This window comes from Protomyctophum parallelum (assembly GCF_964188405.1).
Source record: "Protomyctophum parallelum genome assembly, chromosome: 2".
Lineage (NCBI taxonomy): Eukaryota > Metazoa > Chordata > Actinopteri > Myctophiformes > Myctophidae > Protomyctophum > Protomyctophum parallelum.
In genome coordinates, this window is record NC_139699.1 from 24368460 (window position 1) to 24386859 (window position 18400).

Sequence of the window (18400 nt, forward strand, 5' to 3'; positions counted from 1 at the left end):
GTGAAATGAGTACTTTTGGGAAATGAATATTTCGGAACTTGTACTTGTAACAGAGTATTTCTACATTGCAGTGTTGCTAAATATAAGTAAAGAATGTGAGTATACTTTTCCCACCACTGCCTCTCGCAACCAGCCTCCCTTCTAGCCTGTGTCTCTTCTAGCCCGCCATTCTCCCACAGCATGGGTCTTCCAACAGGGACCCCAGTTGTTACTACAGGGGGGCCCTATAGCATTCCTAATCTGGGGAGAACAATCACAGAAAATTACAGATGTAAAAGCTCACAAAAAAAGAGCGGACCAAGGACAGAGCCAAAGGTCAAGTTTGCAGTATTGAGGGGTTAAATGCCTGAAACATAAATCCAACATATTAATATAATTGACAATATGTAAACAAACAAGCAAACAAAAAATGTGAATTACACAAAACTGATGATGGTACTGTTAAAGCTATCGATGACATCTGAAAACTCTCTGTCTCTCTCTCAGCTAATAAGGGGTCCTTATGGGAGTTATAAGTGGTCCTTGTTTAAGACCTCTGTCCTGCAGCATGTCCCTGATGATCCACCCCGTCTCACCCAAACACAGCCAAATAGCACGGAATGGCAATTCCGTTTCCGTACATACACGCCTAGAAAACCCAAAGATCTACAGTATACATATTACACTGAAATCTTCTCCATAGACGGGGCGCCGTCTCAACGTTCACCACGGCAACTTGTGCGCTTTAGCGCGCTCGATGGTATCTGGCGTGGCTCAGAGCCATAGAGTAAGACAGAGTTACAAAAACTCTGTTCACTTCATGGGGCCAATCCAATGGCGGCTCTCCTACATAGACTTCTATTGAGAATGGTGACAACAAATAGGGACAAGTCCTGGACCGGAGATAGGCAGAAATGCATTGGACCCAGGCAACAGCCCAGCTTTAAAGATGGAGTGCCGTGATTTTTTTCCACACTTAAACATGATCATCAGGTGTATTTAGGTGTATATGAGGTATACATTTTTTTTAAAAGTGTACAGTATTTGTTAAAATGATGGTTTTATGTGGACACACCCACCAGTTCATTAGGTATGCGTGAGTTTAACCATAGCACCACCCACCTAATCCAGTCCCTCCGCCTCCTCCTTTAAGACCACCCACTTGTCCTAGTCCCTCCCCCTCCTTATAAAAGGACAGCCCATGGCTCTGCCCTTTTGTTTACAAAATGGCAAATTGGTGTCTGTAATGTAACAAAAACTCATGTTTTTGTGAATGTTAGAAGTGAACACTTCCAATATTTCTGAGATATCGTATAGGCACCATTATGCACTTATACTGCCACCATCCATGTATAGGCATATAATCCATGCATCCATACCATATCAGATCTGTTTTTTCAGATTTTTCATAATCATTTATTTATTTCCTCCAATTATATTGACCCTATTGTCGCAATCAGCTCAGCTCATCATCCAATTCGATCATAGTTTAACAGCAGAAACAATTAGTTTGATAGATCATTTAGCCTACAATATATTGTAGGCTATTGATTTCCTCCAGCTAAGCACCCTGGCATTAAAACTGTCCTTTATCTGACTGCGTTGAGTTTCAGCAAAAGTCGCCAGATTTAAAGAAACAAGCGGCCAGGTCCACAAAAATAAGTCACAGAAATTGCCGTGAATATTTATGAAAACGTTTCAACAACACCAATCCTTTTAACAACATATTAATCTGAGGGTCCTTCACATGAATCATTGGTCAAGTCAACCACATCTCCCCTGAAAGTTACTTATATGAAAACAAGCCCAAGTCGCTTGTAATAACCAGACATGGCAACATGACATCCAGCGCGACACAACATACTTCTAATTCTTGACTTTACAGCCTCGTATAAGTATTAGGACCTACATACATACAGTATTGACTACAACAGCCAACAAGAATGCACACTGTGACACTACACTCTGTATCAAAGCCCGACCACTGTGATTATAAAAGAAACAACCTACTCCTTGAGAACAACAAGAGCAACTATACAGCAGAGCAGGTAGGCTATAAGACTGGTTTGTTGTGGTTTCCTTCCTGAGGACCCGACGTGAACATTTACTTGCTTCCAATCTAACGAAAAACAGTCTGCTCTGCTGTGAACTGGTAATGTGTGAAATGACTGTTTGAAAATCTGCCACACAGTTAGACACACACAGAGCAGCAAAAGCAAACTGGCTGCGCTGTTCAGTTCACACGTGTGTATGTGGCAGGCAGCTCCGCCCACAGAGGTTGTCGTATTTAAAAAATATGTATAGAGGGGGAGGTGCGTGTGTGCGTGCAATATTTTTACGTCACACTATCCGTGTTTACTTCATTGGCCCGTTTGACCGTCAAGGGTTCAGCCTCCAGGAAGAAACCCTAAATACAAAGTTATTACACCATTGGACATAAAAACGACTCCAGGGTGTCTAATGAAGTACTGTCACCCCATAGACACATGAAAAGCTGGAAAAATACAAAAATTGTGGCACTCCATCTTTAAGCTGTTACTGTACAATACTTTAAAACAGTTGGCATGTTGCATGCATGCCTAAAATAGCTCTTATTTGCGCTGCCCTCGTTGAAAACATCAGCTTGTCTCTCTCCAGGCTGCATGAACAGTGCTCGAGCGATCGGTTTCTGCCGAGCAAGTTATGTTAAATCAGACATTAAGCACCCAATAGAGAATCATTGCATAACATTTTTTATTTTATGAAATCATAATTGATCAGACTGATTCGATTACAAAAATAAATAAATCCTGTAGTTACCTATAGTCGACTACCAGGCAATAGTATAGTCGAATACCAGTCGACTATAGCCAACATTTGGCCAATCAGATTCAACTAGAAAAGTCCTTAGTCAGGGACAGCCCTATTAAGCGACGCTATGGTTCATGTGGTTAAAATCAGAGGAGACGTCCGTCTAGAGGCGTGTAGCTGTCATTTGGGCTCAGAGCGGAGGCGAAGGAGGTGGCAGTGAACAGGAGAGGACACATCAGGCAGTGAACAGGAGAGGACACATCAGGCTGGCTTTCAAGTGATGTCCTCTGTTCATGGACAGACAGTCCTCATGTCCACCGCTGTCAAACCTATGGAGTCACAGAGTTCAGGATGAGATGAGATGAAATTACATCACACACACACACACACACACACACTGTGAGAGCAGGAGGCATGCAGCAACATGAGGCAAGACTGCAATAATGACGCCACCCATGGACTGCACGCACGCACGCATGCACACACACACACACACACACACACACACACACACACACACACACACAATGTTTCATATCCCAAGTTGCAGATGTACACACACACACACACACACACACACACACACACACACACACACACACACACATGGATGTTACTTTTGAAAGTTGAGCTTATTATTATTAATAGCAAAAGCCAGCTAATTGGTCTGTTGCATTGGCACACATTCACACACGCACGCATGTACTCCTAGACCTTGATCTTTCTAAGCTGTTGTCCTTAAAGCAACAAGGGAAAATACATCTCTTCTATGTGTGAACTAATTGGCTCCAGTATAGTACACTGTTTCCCTCTGAATGTAAACTTCCACAGCCAGTAAATGACCTCTGTAACGATATATTCATACGGTATATGCCACATGCACGTGTGCACACACTCACACTTGCTTCTGCTGTTGGCCACTTAGCAGTACAACCACAGCCTTCTACTGGTGGCCACTGGGAGTTGCCTGCAGTACAACAATGGTGTTCTACTGCTGGCTATACTGTGAGAGTGTCTGGATAACTACTGTATACTGTAGTCTGCTTTTGGCTATCAACCGCAGCTTCACTGAGCAGCTGATGTTTGACTGCCTTTCTCAGGGAATCTTGTCAATTCTAGAGGGAGGTTTGCTTCTCATTTACCTAGCTAGCCTGAGTTACCCTAACGGCCTAACCTGACTCTGCCAGATGGAAGACGCTTGTTCACAATTGTTTCACAAGATACTTCTGGGATCTCTGCAGCCCAATCGCTGAAGAAAGCCGTCCCTTTTTCCAAGCTACTAGGCAAGTGATTGGATGAGGACCGTCTATCACAGTCTGGGCGTGCTAACTCCAACCAATCATTTTGATGTGTCTACATGACGTATAGTCGCTTGCTTTCAAGAATAGAATATGATTTTCCAATTTTAAAGCACTAGGAGATATTCAATTGCAGCAGGCGCTTCTTGATGCCACACCCAGTCTCGCCAAGATCCCGCCCGTAGCTGCCGCTGATTGGTTTGACCAGGGCACGGGACAGGTTCAACGCCAATCCCTGCGCGATCCCAGATGAAGTTAGTGTTGTGTACTTTCAATGTCAATTACGCTGACGGAGTCTGGTTAGAGTTACCCAGCCTGTCTGGGATTTCAATCGGTTGTCATGGTTTGAGTCTTCCCCTGTCTGTATTTCCACTTCGGCCACTCCCACATTCTATTCCACCACACTGCAGACCCATACACCTGTCTCCCACTGCCTCATCAGCCCAACAGTTCCCTTCTCATTACACACCTGTGCCTACTTCTGCAATCAAGCCACCGCCTATAAGACTGGACTCATTCTGCCTCATTCCTTGCTAGAAGATAACCATTTGTTACATGTGTGCATTCCTGTTCTCTGTATTTTCCTATTGTCCCTAGATTATTTACTAGTTTGGATTTTTGACCTCCTGCCTGTTTTTGGACTCTGATATTCTGCCTGCCCCCCCTTGGATTTGTTTGCCTGTTTTGGACTGCTTTCTTGGTTTTGACCTCTGCCTGTTGTACTTCGATGTAAGCCTTTTCCCTTGAACTTGATCGCTATTAAACTATTGAACTTACTCTGCCTGTGTTGCCTGCACTTGGGTTCCGTTTTGATACACATCGTGACAGTATCTTCTAGCCAGTATGAACCCAGCAGAGCAACAGCTTTTTCAGAGGAAAGTGTCAGAGTTTGATCGGGTGGTGGCTCGCTTCATGTCGTCTACCCCCGACCATTATGGAAGACTTAAAGAAGAGATTTCATCACAGCAGCAGTGGTTCAGTGACAGGCCATGGGTGAGTCATTTTGTTCCACACCTGGATATTGTCCGTGCTAAGCTCAAGAACTTTCTACATAATTGCACGGTTACGGCTGCTGCCCAGCCAGCTCAGCAGTCTATTAGACTTGGATTTGTGGCCCTGCAACCCGCCTGTCTTGAGCCCCCTAAGCAGCTACTTACTACTCCTATTTCTGTGTACCATGAGCCTGCCTGCACTGAACCGGGCCCGGTTAACACCCAGTCTATGAGCCTACTTGCTTATTTCAGTAGTAGGGTCCAAATCCCAGTATATACTGAGCCAGCTGTAGACCCATATCTGGGCACCAGGCTGGCCCGGGGAGGCCCTCGTAGTACCACCAAACGAGCAAACCTCTCCTTGGGTCGCCAAGCCACCATACCCAACCGGTCCAGAGCCACAGCGACTTCCAGCCAACCTCCTGTAGCCTTGTCTCCAGGGTGTGCAGCACCCACTATGTCTCCAGGGTGTGCAGCACCCACTATGTCTCCAGGGTGTGCAGCACCCACTATGTCTCCAGGGTGTGCAGCACCCACTATGTCTCCAGGGTGTGCAGCACCCACTATGCCTCCAGGGTGTGCAGCACCCACTATGCCTCCAGGGTGTGCAGCACCCACTATGTCTCCAGGGTGTGCAGCACCCACTATGTCTCCAGGGTGTGCAGCACCCACTATGCCTCCAGGGTGTGCAGCACCCACTATGTCTCCAGGGTGTGCAGCACCCACTATGTCTCCAGGGTGTGCAGCACCCACTATGCCTTCAGGGTGTGCAGCACCCACTATGCCTCCAGGGTGTGCAGCACCCACTATGTCTCCAGGGTGTGCAGCACCCACCTCGTCGTCTCCGGTGTCACTTCCAGAGCCTGTGGCACCTCCGGTGTCACTTCTACAGCCTGTGGCACCTCCGGTGTCACTTCTACAGCCTGTGGCACCTCCGGTGTCACTTCTACAGCCTGCGGCACCTCCGGTGTCACTTCTACAGCCTGCGGCACCTCCGGTGTCACTTCTACAGCCTGTGGCACCTCCGGTGTCACTTCCAGAGTCTGCGGCACCTCCGGTGTCACTTCTACAGCCTGCGGCACCTCCGGTGTCACTTCTACAGCCTGTGGCACCTCCGGTGTCACTTCTACAGCCTGTGGCACCTCCGGTGTCACTTCTACAACCTGCGGCACCTCCGGTGTCACTTCTACAGCCTGCGGCACCTCCGGTGTCACTTCTACAGCCTGTGGCACCTCCGGTGTCACTTCTACAGCCTGCGGCACCTCCGGTGTCACTTCTACAGCCTGCGGCACCTCCGGTGTCACTTCCAGAGTCTGCGGCACCTCCGGTGTCACTTCTACAGCCTGTGGCACCTCCGGTGTCACTTCCAGAGTCTGCGGCACCTCCGGTGTCACTTCTACAGCCTGCGGCACCTCCGGTGTCACTTCCAGAGTCTGTGGCACCTCCGGTGTCACTTCTACAGCCTGCGGCACCTCCGGTGTCACTTCCAGAGTCTGTGGCACCTCCGGTGTCACTTCTACAGCCTGCGGCACCTCCAGTGTCACTTCCAGAGTCTGTGGCACCTCTGGTGTCACTTCCAAGGCTTGCGGCATGCCTGCCGTCGGCCCATGTGTCCTCTGCCTTGTCTCGGCCTCCGGGTCGCCCACCGGACGACGTTTTGACTGCCTCGTCTCGGCCTCCCAGCCGACCTCCAGACAGCACCTTCTTCGCCTCGTCTCAGCCTCCCAGCCGACCTCCAGACAGCACCTTCTTCGCCTCGTCTCAGCCTCCCAGCCGACCTCCAGACAGCACCTTCTTCGCCTCGTCTCGGCCTCCCAGCCGACCTCCAGACAGCACCTTCTTCGCCTCGTCTCGGCCTCCCAGCCGACCTCCAGACAGCACCTTCTTCGCCTCGTCTCGGCCTCCCGGCCGACCTCCAGACAGCACCTTCTTCGCCTCGTCTCGGCCTCCCGGCCGACCTCCAGACGTAAGCTGCTCAGCCCGGGTCCATCCTCCAGGCCGTCCACCTGAGGTTCAGGTTCCCGGACCCCTTTGCTCTGGTGCCATGACACAGTCTCCCTCCTCCAGACCCCCTCCACCCACCCTGCTCGTTCCTGGTTTAGGTCTTGGGTCGTCTGGAATCCGCCCCTTGAGGGGAGGGTACTGTCATGGTTTGAGTCTTCCCCTGTCTGTATTTCCACTTCGGCCACTCCCACATTCTATTCCACCACACTGCAGACCCATACACCTGTCTCCCACTGCCTCATCAGCCCAACAGTTCCCTTCTCATTACACACCTGTGCCTACTTCTGCAATCAAGCCACCGCCTATAAGACTGGACTCATTCTGCCTCATTCCTTGCTAGAAGATAACCATTTGTTACATGTGTGCATTCCTGTTCTCTGTATTTTCCTATTGTCCCTAGATTATTTACTAGTTTGGATTTTTGACCTCCTGCCTGTTTTTGGACTCTGATATTCTGCCTGCCCCCCCTTGGATTTGTTTGCCTGTTTTGGACTGCTTTCTTGGTTTTGACCTCTGCCTGTTGTACTTCGATGTAAGCCTTTTCCCTTGAACTTGATCGCTATTAAACTATTGAACTTACTCTGCCTGTGTTGCCTGCACTTGGGTTCCATTTTGATACACATCGTGACATCGGTGACTGCACAAGCGACCCATTTCACCAAATCCTTAGGCCACAGCTATCATTACATCATCGTATTATATAAGGCTGCAGGCCTGCACGACAACCTGTCATTTAGAAAATGTCCCATTAGCCTTCTTTGGACCTATTCTAGTCCCAGGGTTGTCCTGTAGGCCCAAGTGGCTCTTTATGCATTAACAAACACAATTTCCACTCCTTCTACAACAGGTATCCAGGACAGGTAATGAAAGAAATCAGTTTAATATTTCATTGTTGTCCACGCACACTCTGTATATTTCCATTAATGTTTAAACCTCTCCTCAGTGAGACTATTTTCAGTGTGGTAAAACGGTAAAAGCCATCCCCTGTGAAATGTTTGAAAGCAGAGTGCCTGGGGGGGGGGGGGTTATACACACATACATACTTTTGGCATATTCGTCCTGCATAAGAAATTAATGAGGTACACTGGAAAAGTTTTAACAACTTTCACATGCAAGGCCGCGGAGCGGATAAAATATGAAAAAAAAGGCCCCAGATGAATTAATATTCATATTGGTTCATGCCAGTGCAGTCATACAGTAGCTGTCAGCCACAGCTGAGGAGTACTGCAATACCGTTGATTTTAAAACTACTGATGCTCAGACAGGCAGACCGGCAATACCAAGAAAAGAACATGAACACCAACCCTTGTTGTTTCTAATTTATATTTATTTCTATTAAAAAAAGTATTCACCTGTTACACAAACAAATGGGCGATGCTTTCATTTTGCCTGTCTTAAAGCCAGTCCCTTAGACAGACATAGAGCCTGTATAGGAGACAGGCGTAGACACGGGATGACAGAGATGACAGAGAGCCAGACAGATGGATACACAGACAGGAGAAATTTAGATAGGACTATAAATGCTGGGAATTATTCATAGGTTTTTGTAGGGCTCATTCAACTAGCATAGAAAAGTACTTCCAGAACAATCATAAAATTGTGGAGTTTCCATCTCGTGCGCCATGCACCATGCGCCATGCACCCCCCCCCCCACACACACACACACATGAATTAATTTCTTTGGAGGGATTCTCAGCATACATTATTCCTTCAACGCACGCACGCACGCACGCGCGCACGCACGCACGCACAGTCGCACACGCACCATTGCTTGCGATCCAAAAAAAGGCAGATGGAGATGCAGCAGCACTATACTGTAGATGGCTCCAACAATGTGTTAAATTCCTAATGTTGATGTTAATGTCAGGGGTGGAAAAAAGTATATGTTTTACTTAAGGTATCAATACTGCAATACTCTATTACAAGTAAAAGTCTGTTATTCAAAATGTACTCGTGCAAAAGTAATGGCAAAATGCACTTAAAGTACCAAAAGTAAAAGTAGGCTACTCATTATGCCGAATGTCCCATTTCAAGTTTTCAAATGTATAAATATCTAGCTACATCTGAAAAAAAGACCACAATGTAAATATAAGCTCTCGCACGGTCACACCCTCGCCGCGTGGACCAACAGGATAGTAGCTACATCTAGCTACACTGAGCTACATGAAACATTCTCAATGCGTCACATAGCTGCCTTACCTTTTTTCACTGAAGAAAAGTAAATAAAAACTAAACGGCTAAAACTAGGCTACTGTCAATTTCGGCCAATGCAAACTAGACTAAAATGTTAGGGAGGGACTAGTGGAGAGGAGATCCAGTAGAACTAAAAGACCAGTCATTTTAAGTTTAGTTGCGCTCGGGAGTTGCGCTCTGAAAATAGCCAATCTACAATGCGTCACGCTGTGACACGCTGTGACACGCTGTGAGCTTGCAGATCGGCTATTTTCAGCAAGCAACCAAGTGTAAAATATCATGCAGTACGACGGCATGATGGTCCTGGTCTACCAAAATACATTTCAGGCGACAAAATAAACTGTAGATTTAGTCGACTAATACTACACTAAAAGTCAAACATTTCAGGACGGGCCGCTGTTCCGAGGGCCCATTGATGCACGATGTGGTGCATAATAACGAGTTAAATATAATTTGCTGTCAAAATCAACACTGCAACCACCTTTCTGATAATCTATAGGGAATAAGGTGAAACCATCACACAGAGTAGGCTAATGAACAGAGAAATCGCATCCCTACAGTGAAGAGCATGGCCTTTAGTTTGTTAATATACTGCATGCACACACACACACACACACACACACACACACACACACACACACACACACACACACACACACACACACACACACACACACACACACACACATTCAATATAAAATTGAGCATTCATAACCCCAGGGCTTTAGCAGTTGTTTGTTTGCGTGCATGTCTTCCTGACCAAGGTCATATTTGGGGACAAAATTGTCCATATCTCCTTGCCGCCCCCAGGAGAAATGAATGTAAGTCAATTTAATGTCCCCAAATGCCTGCTCTAACGTGTGCATATGTATTATCCTGCACTGTGTGCGTCAGTGGCGCAGCCAGAAATGCAGTCCAAGATGGGCCTGATGACGGCTAGCTGGGCACGCGTGTAAAGCGTTATTCATAGTCTGGATTTTCGGTGGTGAGGTGACCACCGAACTACACCATGAAACGTTATTTCAGCCCCGGTGGTCACCTCGCCACCGAAAATACAGACTATGAATGAGCCTTAAGAGCTCTCGTTCGGGTTATATTACCCCCAGAGTGACTGCAGGCAGTTCTTTTTTTTGGGTTACAAAATCATGGGATAAAATAAAATAAAACAAGGTTGTGAACCTTTCACCACTGTCTCGGACCGCACCTCGCACGCCTAGCCTATACATTGTGGCTCGCTCACCTAAATGTTTCACCCATGGACCATATAGAACTGGACCTCACTCTCACTGTGGACCAGCTGGCAGCCCCATGCAGGGAATAGGGATCTCCTCTGGTCTGGAGGATGCAAGCCTTCGCCTCCTCACTCAACCTTTCAACCATGTTTACATTAGATAACTGGGATAATGCTTGGAGTTGGATGGCAGCCAGTCACCCATCAGGGCTTTAAGCCCACCAACTCAGTTCTACAATGCATTACCATTACTGAGCTTTTACATGCAGAGGAGAGGGGAGAAAGTGGGAAGAGAGGGAGGCACGGCCCAGGTCTACACTTCCACCATTTCTCTGTTATGCTACAGTATGTTGGTGTTTTCTTGAAGATTAGCTTGGTTTCAGTGTATATGACTCTATACTAGAATTAATATGCTTAGCAAGCAACCAAAATTGGCTCATCCAGAAGGAAATTGCAACAGCACCCGGCTCAGCTGTCTTTCCTGGGCGCCTGTTGCGGATGCAGGCAATAGACACCGATGTATCCGAGCCATATACCAGCAGATTTCTGAACACTTTCCATCTGGCTAACCATCAGACTGTTGAACAATCTCTGAGACGGCCAGTCGCCACACACAGGCTGCCACACAGGATTATTTTTGAGCGGTGCACACCGCTCCAATAACTGACCTTGTGTCTCTATGTACAGTATGTCTCTATGTTTGTCTCTATGTATGTCTGTTTAGAGTAGCAACAGCTGCAATACTGCTGGGTGACATAAAGTGGCACTGTGGAGCAGCCTAAAGGGCTACAGTACTAGCCTCACATAGCGATACTAATATCACTTCGTGCATATTAGTCTCGTCCCTCTCAGTGTTCGATTTTTCTTCAATGTCCCACCCCTTATTTGCATACTGGGCCCTGGTTGGTTATAGCATTGTTCCAGACAAATCTGGTTGGCTCGTCCCACAATTGAGAGGGGTCAGACAGTCTTAATCTGCCTGGGGCAATATGCATTGCTAAAGCAGATGAAGGCTGCATGCGCAAGCACGCACGCACACACACACACACACACACACACACACGAACGCACGCACACACAACCTGCACCACTCAGTTCTTGACTGTGAGTTTTCCTGTGTATATTTATTTGTGTGTTTGTTTGTTTGTTTTTCCATGCACTTTATCTGTTATTATATCTGCTGGTAATGACCTGCCTCATCACACTGCTATATTTTTAAGCAGATATACCTTGTGAATAAATCATGCACCTTATTTAAAACGGCTCATATTGATATCTGACCTGTTTTTTGTTTGTCTTTCTCTATCCCTTTCTACAGTATCTTTATTGAATCAACAATGATGAAGCTGTATGAATTCACAAAAAAAATCACCTGCAATTGTGACAGCAAAGATGACTTTAATTCAGGCAGCAGTTTATTCATAGGAATATTATGAAATTGCAATGTGACATACAATCCCTTTGAACACACACGACACAATAACTAAATCCACCTGTACCATAACTGGATTTACATCACATAATTAATGTCAACAGCATATTAACTAATACACATTTGCTTCAATCTCAACAGGATTACGGCACACATACAGTACACACAATATTAACACCAGCCACAGTAATTAAAGTTGTACATTCACCTACTGTACATCTGAGCCAGATTTACAGCACAGGAACATTCAAAGCCAATAGCCCACTAACTAGAAATATGTACAGTCTTGTGTATGATCTCAACAACGCCAGAGTTACAATGCAGGATACACTCAAGCCAAGCAAACTAACAAAATAAATTCTAATTGTGGAACTGTGCTGGTCACATCATGCAGACAGAGCCTATTGCTTTTGCATTATTTATAAGTGTCGAAGGGCCCATTTTTCATGGAGTAGGCTACTCAGCCGCTGCCTATCAATAAACCGAAGGCATAAACATGACGTTAAAAGGTGTCGTGTTATGGTTTCTTTTCATCTGACATCTTCAAAGTAGGCCTAAATGTGGCTCTGTGTTATTGACCTGATTGACCCAAGTCAAACATGCAAAGTTAATAACGACGACTTCACACAGAGGCTCTGGCTTATAGCCCCCCCCCCCCCCCTGAGCTCTTGGGGCCCCTTGCCTTGGTCCTGATAGGCATAGTGTGGTAATCCACCCCTGACTCCTGGACTTAGTAGAAGGGGTTTCGTATAAGTCCTAGAGATAGTAGCAGTAAAACGTAAGAGTCGTAAGCCACGTTGAGCCCATAGTTATCTCTGTGCGGCCCCATGCTGTAAAGCATGCCAGCATGCATGCTATCCTGTTGGTCCACACGGCGAGGGTGTGACCGTGCGAGCGCTGAACCCCCCCCCCCCCCCCCCCCGCTCCCTACCCCCAGGAGTTATGAAGTCATCATCAACAACGATGGACTGCCATAAGCAGTGTGTGCGTGTGCGTGCGTGCGTGCGAGTGTGATGTGTCCAGGCCGCGTGCCAACGGAGTTGTTCCTCACAGCAGATTTCCCGCTGACTGTCACACTGCTCCACTCACCTCTTTCCCACAGTATGTTTTAATCATACATGAAGTGCCGCTGATGAGCCACCAAAAGCTGTTACAAAGACCGAAACCGTCTGTCTGGGAGATTTGAACTGGAAAACTCATGGTGGAATACAGTTAAGCTCTGTAGGTTTTATTTTAATCTGTATTTGTTTGTATTGTTTTTATTTTACCTTATAGTGTTGAAATGATTTTGTTCTACATTTAGTTCCTATGAGTACTTATTCATGGTTGTTGTTATATTTTTGTATGTTACTGTGATTCTCTTGTGTACAAGCTAAACTAATTGCCCCTACTGGGATTAATAGTCGTTTGAATTGAATGATTTCATACAGTAGCTAGGCTGGCAGAAATGGGTCGGCCTTGTACCTCATTTGTATCATGATGATGATGATGATGACTCCAGTGGACTCGGTGGGGAACGAGTCCCGAGTCTCGGTCAGAGACAAAATCAAATCCAAGTCATATTAAGTGCGAGACCGAGACGAAACCGAGTAAATGAAAATGTGGACTCGAGACCGGACTCGAGACGAGTATAGGACTTGAGTACTACAACAGTACTTGTAACAGAGTATTTCTACATTGCATTAATGCAGTATTGGTACTTTTACTTAAGTAAAAAAAATTAGCACCACCGTTTTCTCCTGGAATGCATAATGTACACCACAGCAGCAGAGCTGTCTGCCGGCGCTGAGAGGAGGTCATAATGTAACACATTACAGCAGCAGAGCTGTCTGCCGGGCTGAGAGGAGGGCATAATGTAACACACCACAGCAGCAGAGCTGTCTGCCGGGCTGAGAGGAGGTCATAATGTAACACACCACAGCAGCAGAGCTGTCTGCCGGGGCTGAGAGGAGGTCATATTGTAACACACCACAGCAGCAGAGCTGTCTGCCGGGCTGAGAGGAGGTCATAATGTAACACACCACAGCAGCAGAGCTGTCTGCCGGGCTGAGAGGAGGTCATAATGTAACACATTACAGCAGCAGAGCTGTCTGCCGGGCTGAGAGGAGGTCATAATGTAACACACTACAGCAGCAGAGCTGTCTGCCGGGGCTGAGAGGAGGTCATAATGTAACACATTACAGCAGCAGAGCTGTCTGCCGGGCTGAGAGGAGGTCATAATGTAACACACTACAGCAGCAGAGCTGTCTGCCGGGCTGAGAGGAGGTCATAATGTAACACACTACAGCAGCAGAGCTGTCTGCCGGGGCTGAGAGGAGGTCATAATGTAACACATTACAGCAGCAGAGCTGTCTGCCGGGCTGAGAGGAGGTCATAATGTAACACACCACAGCAGCAGAGCTGTCTGCCGGGCTGAGAGGAGGTCATATTGTAACACACCACAGCAGCAGAGCTGTCTGCCGGGCTGAGAGGAGGTCATAATGTAACACATTACAGCAGCAGAGCTGTCTGCCGGGGCTGAGAGGAGGTCTAAGATGTAATTTATTAGCTCTTATTTTGGCTGCAGTATACCCTCTGAAGGCAGCTTTGACCTTCAGCCTGATGCTAATTAGATGCGATGGGGGGATCCCAGAGGGTCCAAGTGTGTGTGTGTGTGTGTGTGTGTGTGTGTGTGTGTGTGTGTGTGTGTGTGTGTGTTTGTGTGTGTATATTCCTGCACTATACCTGCATCCAGTGATCTTGGTACATATAAATTGATCTATTGAAGATTCTGACTTTCAAATGTACATCATTTTTGCTGTATTGTGCTTTCTGCTTTGGCAATGTAAACGTATGTTTTCTCATGCCAATAAAGCCCTTTGAATTGAATTGAAGTGTGTGTGTGTGTGTGTGTGTGTGTGTGTGTGTGTGTGTGTGTGTGTGTGTGTGTGCACGCGTGCGTGTGTGTTTGTGTGAGAAGAACATTGATTCACTATAGAACCTATAGGCCTTATAGCCAGTCCAAGTTCACTGTAGAGCATTATACTATGTTAATTTCACAATTTCACTTTGAAGAGTTTATACAAATGACGAAATGAGTCCATTTGGATCTATTCATACACTATAACTTCCGGGTATTGTAACAGACCCTGAGACGAAATGCTTTTATTTTTAAAGGCTGTTCAGGCTCACAGGAAGCACGCTCACTCACCAGAGACACAATGACAGATATAGACAGCCCAGTGTGAGTAGGGGGAAATGTTTGGTCATGTTTGGAACAGATCAATGAAAGAAGTCTATCATCTGAGGAACGGGATGAAACGGACATCCGAATGGATCAAAGTGAGTGCAGAAAAATATCACAGATATGAAATTGAAATGGAACTATTTGGATTTTAATTCCTTGATTTATTTGGTTTAGTGGCTTTCCTGAAACTCATATGGGCGTTGATGCCATGCTTCTGGGACACCTAGTAATAGCAGTTTAGCACATAGCTGGAAGAGGGAACAAGGTGAATAATTAAATTAAGGGTTATTTGTTTCTGTCGTTTTATTCTTATTGTTTACTATTGTAATTGGTATTTCCTCATGTGGTCTTTCGGCTGTTTGTTCAGCCTTTTTTGCTACTTGAAACCTTAATGTATGCCATGATGGTGTAAACTCTCTGGCATACAGCTTTGTCAGTTAACTTATAGCGGAACTGTCTCATTAGGTCTTGTGTTGAAAGAGAGTCAAATATCTTTTCTTTCTTTCTTGCTCTCTCTCGCTCGCTCTCTCTCTCGCTCTCTCGCTCTCTCTCTCTCTCTCTCTCTCTCCTGGGGAGTATGAGGGGATAGGTTCTGTTTAGATTGGTTATACAAGTATCTCTAGCAGAATATTAAGGGACAAAGCTAACTCCAGAGGTAGGCTAATATTCCCTCGAAAAGGTCATGGAGCAAATCTGGTGGATAACCAAAACATGAAAATTACGTTACGACTCACTGGCTTTTCACACCGACAGGTCTGAGTGAGTAGTGGGACTTTGTAATGCTGCTTGTACGTGAAGATAATAGTCCTGCTTTGTTCTTGCTTAGAAGGATCCACTTATTACTTTTTTTCCAGAGCTCTCTAAAAACAAAACCTGCAGACATAAACAGACAAGCTTTCCAAAAAGCCACCACCTGAATAGACAGTTCAATTGTCAGTTACTCCACTAACTACTGTGCGTTTTGATTTTCATTCCAAACACAGACATCAAGATCCCTTCCTCTTTCCAACTATATTTTAACGGTGGCCCGAGCACTGCCAGTCATAATCATCCATCTTTACATCTAAGCACAGGCACAGCTAAATAAATTGACTCTAGTGTAGCACGAAACTGTGGTGGAACATTCTGTACACATACACTGCAGTAATTATATGCTTTTTCCTGCATGTACCAAGATGATTGCAAGGCTTGAAATCATCTTGGAAATAGCAGAGAGAGAGTTATTTGGATGAAAGTGAAATTTCTTTCAAATTTGTTCCATCATGAAATAACAGCCCTGATTCGTAGTATATGAAGAGCTGAAATGTTTCTCCTGAATGTCTGTAAGGCTTGTGTCTAACAATGATGGGAAAATACAGTAAGGGTCAGGGGTGGACTGGCCACAGGACGTACCGGTCACATTACCGGTGGGTCGCGACCGTAGGGGGCCGCTCAAGTTATGATATGATTTTTTTTGACAGGCAGGCAAAGTGAGTGACAAATGTTGGTGGATGTTCCGTTTGGATGTTATAGGTGATCACCTCAGTTTTCTTGGCATTCAGCCGAATGCCAACCTTGGCACACTCAGACTCCACTCTGCTCAAGAGTTCCTGTGCTTGCTCCATGTGGTTGGAGAGCAGGCTGATGTCATACGCGTAGTCTTCTTGACCTCGTTGGCGTAAGAGTGAGGCCAAGATCCTGCTCTTGTCCACTGATGGCCTTCCTGAGCGCATATTCCAGGACGATGACAAAAAGGAAGGGGGCTAGGGTGTCTCCTTGCATTACCCCAGCTAGGATGTCAAACTCCTCACTGTCGCCACCTGGGGTCACCACCTTGGCCCTTGTTCCTGCGTACATGGTCTCGGAGCAAGTTGGGAGGGACACCGTAGGCCTTCAGGATTTTCATCATGGTGCCTCTGTGTATTGAGTCAAAAGCCTTTTTTAAATCAGCACAATACGGCCGTCAGGTTGTTCTTCTTCACCTCCTCGATTAGTCTCCTCAGGGCCAGGATCTGGGCTAGTGTCGATGGCATGTGGGTCGATGGCATGCCGGATCCGGTTTAGTATCATCCGGTTGTAGACCTTTGCAGCGACACAGGTCAGGCTGATGCCTCGGTAGTGGTCTGGCTTCGAGAGGTCTCCAGATTTAGGCACCGGGATGATGTTGGAGAGAGACCACATGTCAGGCAGCTTGTTGCCTAGCAGGGCAAGGTTGCAGAACTCAAGGATGATGTTGTCGAGACCACAGTTCTTTATGACCTCTGGAGGTATGCCAGATAATAAAATGTATTTCCTCCCCAAAATCTCCTGTTCATTTTGTGCCTCTTGAAAGATGGAGCCTGGACTACAGCAGTCCGTGGTAACATGGGTCATAAAATCAATGTTCCCTGACCAGCGGGACACTTGCCATAAGTCGGTTGTTCCCCAGCCAACTTATATGGCATCACTGGACTCAAAGACAGCTGGCAGTGTTTATCTCTTTTCTATATGTCTCTGAAGAAAGTGCACCAGGGTACTGACCCTCCTCTCTCGAAGCAAGACTACAATCTCTCTACAAAAGGAGTAAACTACTGTCACCAGAAAGTACCCACATTTCCCTGTCTACCTCAAAGGCCCAGGCCTAGCCCTGGACCTGGTCCAGTGCGTTAGCGAGTCTCTCTCATTAACGCCCTGACTGGAAAGCCTCTGTGCACACGGGTAAATTCCACTGATGCGAGCGGTCCAACTTTTTACCGAAAATAAACTACTCTGATAATCAACAAAACAAAGCCTGTTTTGTGTTGGTGAAATTCTCCAGGCTGGGGAGCGTCTCAGGTCCCCAGCTTCTCTCTAAAATGTACTATTTTTGTCAAGAAATAAAATGCATCCAACTGGATTGGCGCAAGCACAACCCGGAAATGTAGTAGTAGTAGGAGAAGTTACTCTGTCCCGTACAATACTTTATTAAAATGGCACAAAGTGTATTTTAGAGAAGCTGGGGACATGAGACGCTTCCCAGCCTGCATGGAGAATAGACTTTCACCAACACAAAACGGGCTTCGTTTCGGTGATTAGGGGAGTATTTATTTTCAGTAAAAAGTTGGACCGCTCGCACAGCAGTGGAATTTACCCGTGTGTGCAGAGGCTTTCCTGTCAGGGCGTTAGTGAGAGAGACTCGCTAACGAACTGGGCCAGTTCTAAGCTAGGCCCAGCGGGACAGAAACAGCCAAAAACGTACACATAGATACAGAAATGTCCCTTTTTAGACCAAAATTCACGATTTAGGTAAGGTAAGGT